The 7135-nt window shown below is 35.2% G+C and overlaps 1 pseudogene; it reads right to left on the bottom strand.

Moving 5' to 3' along the window:
• Positions 1–1776: 1776 nt before the first annotated feature.
• Positions 1777–6710, bottom strand: LOC141505117 (retinitis pigmentosa 9 protein homolog pseudogene; annotated as a pseudogene).
• Between the last annotated feature and the right edge of the window lie 425 nt (positions 6711–7135).

The following is a 7135-nucleotide window of genomic DNA, read 5'->3' as shown; positions in this document are numbered from 1 at the left end:
TTCTACTAAGTACTAGAGTGGCTAGATATATTCTCATGAAGGGAGCACTCACATTGTTGAAATCATAGGTAATCAGAACTGCGAAGTATTTCTGTAAGAATTATTCATATTTGAATACTTAGTTTGAAGTTGAGAAGACAGATTGGGAGAAATTCAGTGACTTAACAATCTTAACAGTTAGCAAGCATGAAGGTTGGATTCAAATGTAGATAATTCTGAATTCAAATACAGGCTGGTGTATTTTACAATATACGTTTTTACATCAAAACTAATGTGAGGGATAAAAAGAAAGAATATCATAGCATCAGTTGCTCTTTTTAAAATCTAGTGATGAGTTTTAAAAAAGCTTCAATTTTTTTCATTAAACTAATTTCTCAAGAATTCACATTAAAATATACCCATAACATTCATATTTAAATATTGTCCTGGAAGAAACTGTATTGATTTGTAATTGATTTTTCTTTCTTTTAAAGAATAAGAGAAGATAAGTCCCTCAAACTAAAGAATGTATGAAAGAAAGAAATTCAAAAGAAATTGACAACTTCCAGTCCGTGGAGTAAATGTGCAGATACAAAGCAATGCAAACATATAAATGAAGTCAATCTCTGTCCTTACTGAACTGATATGCCAAATGGGGAGAGAGAGTAGGATGTTTTATTCTGATTAAACACAAGACTGATTGAATCACATTTCCCAGAAACAATAGTAAGTACTAATCTTATTGTAGTTCCAAAAGTCAAAATTCAAATCATTGTTGAGAGTAGTTTGGGGAATGACAAAGCATTTGGAAAGTCTAAATATGACCAACTGAATGAGTACAGTTGAGTGTGGGGCTGCTAGATGGCTAGCTTACCATTAAATCCAGTTAGACCTTGGAAAAAGAGTTCCCAAGTTCCTCCAATTCATGGTCTCTAGAATTCCCAGTCTCTTGCTTAGCTAACATCAAAAATGACCCCCCAAAAAAATCATCATAAGTACCTGATCTTGTCACACATCTTTCCCAAAAAAATCCTCAGTGTATCTTTATTATTCCTAGCTAATAGAAAAACAATTATTTTGTGGTATTTTACATTCCTTTTTTTTTTGACAAGTACATAATTTTTGGGGGGTTGGTAATGTATTGAGGAGTGGGTTGGGGTGGAAAGGAGAGGGGAAGAACCTTTTGCTGATTGAAAAAAATTGCACAATATTTTCATGAAAAAGTTACTTTGGTGTGATTTCAAATTCCGAAACAAAATGAGTAAAAAGGAGATGAGACATTTCAAATAGTTGCCTCCTTTTCATAAACCACCATGTTGTTTCAAATAAGTTTCTTGTCTGCAGCAAGGAATTTCACTTTTAAGTCTGAGATAAGTGACTTTTATCATTTAATATCTAATAGCACTAATTGCAACTGCTAAAGAGTCAAGTAAGTCAATCTAAAGACCACCCCACTAAACCTCTGCTTTCATGGGGCAAATCTCTTTTGGAAATGCTTAGAATAACCTCATATTTTATGCATGAATTTTTCCAAAAAAAATTATCAACAACTATGGTAATCAGGTAAGATGACAATGAAAATCCCACAGTATGGCACATAAGCAATTCAACATCATGTTGAATTTATCACTGTTGAGAGCAAAAGAAAAAGACCACAGAAGTTAAGCTAACTATACAGATTTCATGGTTCCTTTTTCTTTCTCAACTGAGACCCTTTTGTGTATACTTCTCCTTCAGAGCCTCTTATATTCACCTGTAATTCTGTAATAATGAGACGGATTAGAAGCAAATTACTTTTTAGTAAGAGTCTGAAATATCTTTTGTCTTATATTTGTGCTTTTTTCTTTTTCTTTTCCTTCTTTTTCCTCTTCTAATGTTTATCCTTCTTTTTCTAATGCTTCTTACATTCTGAGGAGATAGACATAGTACCATCTTCATCTGAGGTGGAATCCTCTAGCAGCTTCTTTAGTTGTTATATCCTCACATCTTTTTTCTTTATTCTCCCTTATGATGTCATACATGGGATCATATTGTTTACTCTGAATTGTTCTGATTTCTGATTGCCTTTGAAAAGGAATGGAAATTCTTTTCCACCTGTTCTGTAACCTTTTACAGTCAGCATTGCATAACATTGACTTCTTTCCCCAGTGACATCCAGAGTCCTTTAGTTGGTGCATGCACCAGAGATTCTCTTGTATGGTCATTGCCCAGTACACCTGGCATACAATCTTTTGACTTGGTTTTATCTTCCTTGATAAGTTCATGAGGAGGTTTATCATAAAAGGACTCAAGTTGCTGAAGCTTCTGTTGAATCCACTTCTGCTCTTGGTACTGTTGATGTTACAGCTTGGTTGGCTCCCGGGACCTGTTTGAGGGTACAAATTTTATATTATTAAGAAGCTGACCATCTCCCCAAATTTCTTGCCACATTCTTTAACCATGACTTTATGTTTCATCTCATTCTCTCTTTGATTAGTTTGTAAATCAAATATCAGTAAATAGATTCTAAATTCCTTGAAAGAAATACTTTGGTTTCTATTCACTTTGTAACTTCTGTACTTTTCTTGGTATTTGAAACCTAGAATGTTTTGTGGGCATTTAACATTAATAGATTTATAGCTGGAAGGGAATTTAGAAGTCATAATTTTACATATGAGAAACATAATGGCCAAAACTATGTAAAATTGTTTGCTCAAGGTTGCATAGAGAGCCAGTCTTCATGTTCTGGATATAGCATACATATCTTCACCATTTTAAGATACAGGGACTTTTTGTTTATAAAATGTTTATACTAATATATTGTCTCTGAGATGGGTTTAGTGATTATAATTGAACACTTAGAATTTTAGAATCAAATAATTCTGGAGGGAAAAGGCAATTTAGATATCATGCAGGACAATACTCCTACCATGCACTTTCTCATTTTACATTGATATGGTTGGAACCTCATGCGGTATCATCAGAAGTTGATTTTGCATAGGATTAATATATAGATATGTATGAATCATGCTTGTAGAAGGGAGTTTCTGCAAAGGAAATAAGTGGGGTGGCATATAAATTAGAAAATTAAACTTAAATATGGATTTGTTGCAAGAATTATTTTACTCTAGTCAGTTATACATATGGAATAGGTGGCTGAGAACAGTCACTGATGCAAATTAGTTTGAGACATCTGGACACTTTCTACAGAAAAAAAATTCTATGCTTATGCATGCATCTGTTGCAAAGGGAAAATTGAAGAAGATTGTGCTGCTTTACTCTGAAAACAAGTAAAAAGCCACAAACAATAGATGTTTACTGGGTTTAGCAGTTATTTCCAGTTCAGCTACACAGTCAAGCCTTAAGCAATGCTCTAGGAAAACAAATTTTTCATGTGTGCATTTCAGGCATGACTCTGAGGTGCAGATGGTTAGAAGTCAATAAGAAAGCTGCCAATGGAAAATGAAAGTGAGGAATAAGAAAACGTAAAGAAGGATTCATACTGAGAGCACTTAAAAACAGTTTAAGGATGACAGAGGAAGGTAAAGAAAATGGAGTGAAAATGATTACTGGTGCTGTGCATGAATAGAATATAAACACCATTAAGACAGCTTTCCAAAAACAGCTTTTATTAAGAGCTCCTATTGCTCAACAGCTGTTTACTATCAAGAATTTGGGATAATAGAAACATTAAAAATATTTTAAATAAAATTTTTTAAGCAATTAGAAATTAGAGATAGAAATCCCATGCTTGCAGGAGAATTGGAGTTGCAGGTGGTCTAAAAGACCTTTAGGGCTGATATCTTAAAATTTTAACTAGGATATTGCAAGTTGCCCATGTTAACAAGTTTTCTTGAAGTAATATGAAGAATATTTCAAAAATATGCATTATTGAAGGGAGGAAATAACTAGTTTGTCAGTAAGAATGATAATAAAATGGATAATCAAACTATTGGTGTAAAACATAAGAAGGAAGTTCTATATCAAGACGGGTTTTCTCTATGAAATATATATATATATATATATATATATATATATATAGTAGGAGCTATAGAATAAATAAACAAGAATTCTACATAATAATATGGTATAGATTTTAGTGATCTGTAACATAGAAAGGACAGATTTTATCACATCATAAGTAGTTATAAATGACTACCTATGTGACAGACTGAGGAAGCTAGGTATTTGTTTTGTTCTAGTCCTTTATGGAAGAAGGCCTAAATGATATCACTGTGTTACAGACAAACTACAGTGTGTCCAACTATTGTTGATCAGATCAATATGAACTTGAATGCTCTACCACAGGTTAGGCACAAATAGATCACGTGAACCAACTGGGATGGTTGGTCTAAACTTACATATCTCACCTTTTCTTCTTCCTTGTTCATAGAGCACAGCACCCTATCATGAGAGCATACTATGCTGGGTAGCCCTGAATCAGTGTCTCCCAAGTTGCATAATCAATTCTAAAGTTCTTAAGAAAGATCTTCAGGGTATCACTTCTGATTCCTTTGTGAGCATTTTCCCTGTGTAAGTTCTTGGGAAAATAGTCTTTTGTAATAAGTTTAACTTTGGCATTCTAATAATGTGACCAGCCTATCATATTTGCACTCTCTATAGTAACAATTAAATGCTTAGAAATTTTGCTCAAGAAAATACCTCAGTGTCTGATATCTTTTGTCAAATGCTCTTCAGAATCTCCCTAAGATATTCAGTTTAGATTGCAGCAACAAAATCAGTACAATAACTCTGTAGACCTTCACTTTGTAGTCAGTCTAATTAATACCTCTTCTTTCCCACCCTTTCTTTCAGACTCTCCCAAATGCTGACCTAACTCTGGCAACGTATGTGTCAACCTCATTATCAATGTGTACTTCCTGGAAAGAACACTGCCAAGGTAGGTGAACTTATCCACCATATTCAAAACTTCTCCATTTGCTCTAAGCAAAGGTTCCACATAAGAATGATATGTGGTTGATTGATAGAACACCTGTGTTTTCTTGGTATTAATTGTTAGACCAAAATTAGCACAAGCAGCAGGGAATCGATCCATATTTTTGCATTTCAGCTTTAGAGGCTGCAATGAGTGCATAACCATTTGCAAACAGAAGATCATGCACCATCATGCCTTCCCCTTTGGTCCTGGTTTGTAGCCTTTTCAAGTTGAAGAATTTACTGGCAGTACAGTAGCTGACCTTGATGCCCTGTTCATCTTCATTGAAGGCATCTTATAGCATGATTGAAAATATCATGCTAAAATGTATAGGAGCAAGGACACATCCTTGTTTGACACCATTTGCTGACTGGGTAATCTTGAGTGCATTGTCCACTATCCAGAACCCAGGCAAGCACACTGTCATGAAATCAGCATACAATACTGATGAATTTCTACAGGCAACCAAATTTTGATATAATTTTTCAAAAGCCCTCATGACTAACAATATCAAAGTTCTTGGTCAGATCTACAGATGTTGTATACATACATTGGATAGAAAACACCATATTGATTGTTTCTTGATCCTTTCTGAAGCTACACTGGCTCTCAGGTATGTGACTATCTTACAGATGAAAGATCAGTTTATTGAGAAGGACTCTGGTAAGAATCTTACCAGCAGTAACTAAAAGAGAAATACCCCTCTGATTGTCACAGGACAATTTTACCTTCATAAAAATAGATAATGAAGACAACCTTGAATTCTTGGGAGACAACCTCTTCATGCCATATAACCTGGAAAATTTCATTCAGCTTTTGAATGAGTAATGGACCCCCCACCACCTTGGAAATATCAGCTGGAATAGAATCAACACCAATTGCTTTGCCACTTGAAAGGAGCCTAATGACATTCAAAAATCTCTTCTTCTATTGAAGCTTTCCCTAGGGAAGGATTTACTTCAGTTTGAGATAAACAGTCAATGACTTCTGCATTAACTGATTGTGGTCTGTTAAGACCACTTTGAGAGTATTCATTTAATCTTTCTAAGATTGTATCCCTATCATTAATCAAAGTGGCTCCAATAGTACTTAGTGGTTGAGATGTACCATATGTCTTTGGTCCAAAAATTGACTCAGGGAGTCATAAAAACACTTTGGATTGTTACTTTCTACATAAAACTAAATTTCATCTATCTCCTTACTGAACCAAGAATCCTGAATCTCTCTAAACTTCACTGGTACTTTACTTTTTTTATTTAGGTTTTTCTGCAAGGCAAACGGGGTTAAGTGGCTTGCCCAAGGCCACAGCTTGGTAATTATTAGGTGTCTGAGACAGGATTTGAACCCAGGTACTCCCAACTCCAGGGCAGGTGCTTTATGCACTGCCACCTAGCTGCCCCAGGGACTTTACTTTTGATGGAATCAAATGCTGTCTTTTTTAGAAAAGGATGAATTTTCCTGCTGATAAGCCCCTTTGAAGTTCTTGTTTTTCAGTTAGCAGTTTCTGTATTTCCCCATCATTTTCATCAAAATAGTCTTGATTTTTGTGTTAAGACTCAGACAAGCAAATTCAGCCTTGTACACCAGATCCCTGAAAGATGCCCACTCCTTTTCTGTTCCACTGTTGCCAGCTGTGTGTTGGCTCAGTTTTCCCTCCAAGTTAGCAACATACTGTTCCCACTCAGAGAGACATTCTAATCTCTTGACATTATTTCTTCCAGTAGTCATTTTGCCTTGGGTTCATTACTTTTTTGAAGTGAATACTTACCCTGGAAAGGATGAGTTTAGGATCAGTACAACACTCTGCATCACACATGGCGTTTGTCCTGTCTGTCTCTTGTCCTTATCATCCCATAGTCTATTACATGCCAGTGAGTGCTTTAAGGATGTATCCAGGAAATTTTATTGGATTTAGTTAAACAGAAGGCAGTGTTGATGATGAGAAGGTCATGAGATGTACATGTGTTCAGTAGTAGGTAACCACTGCTGTTTCTGTTTCCAACTCCATTCCTCCCAAGGACTCCCTGCTATGTCTGGTGGTCTGAGCCAATTTTAGCATTAGTAGCTCAGAATTATAAGTTTTTACTCATATGGTATTTTGATAATTAGGATCTCCAATTCTTAATAACATTTTTCTTTGACTTCATCAGGGTTCATCATGGTGGAAGCATAGGCATTGATGAAGGTAGCATGGTGTTTTCCTGCAAGTTCCAATCTCATTGTTATGAGTCTTCTGCTCAC

Source organism: Macrotis lagotis, chromosome 1 (genome assembly GCF_037893015.1).
Source record: "Macrotis lagotis isolate mMagLag1 chromosome 1, bilby.v1.9.chrom.fasta, whole genome shotgun sequence".
Classification (NCBI taxonomy): Eukaryota; Metazoa; Chordata; class Mammalia; order Peramelemorphia; family Peramelidae; genus Macrotis; species Macrotis lagotis.
Note: the sequence above shows the minus strand (reverse complement) of the source record. Positions and strands in the feature narration are given on the sequence as shown.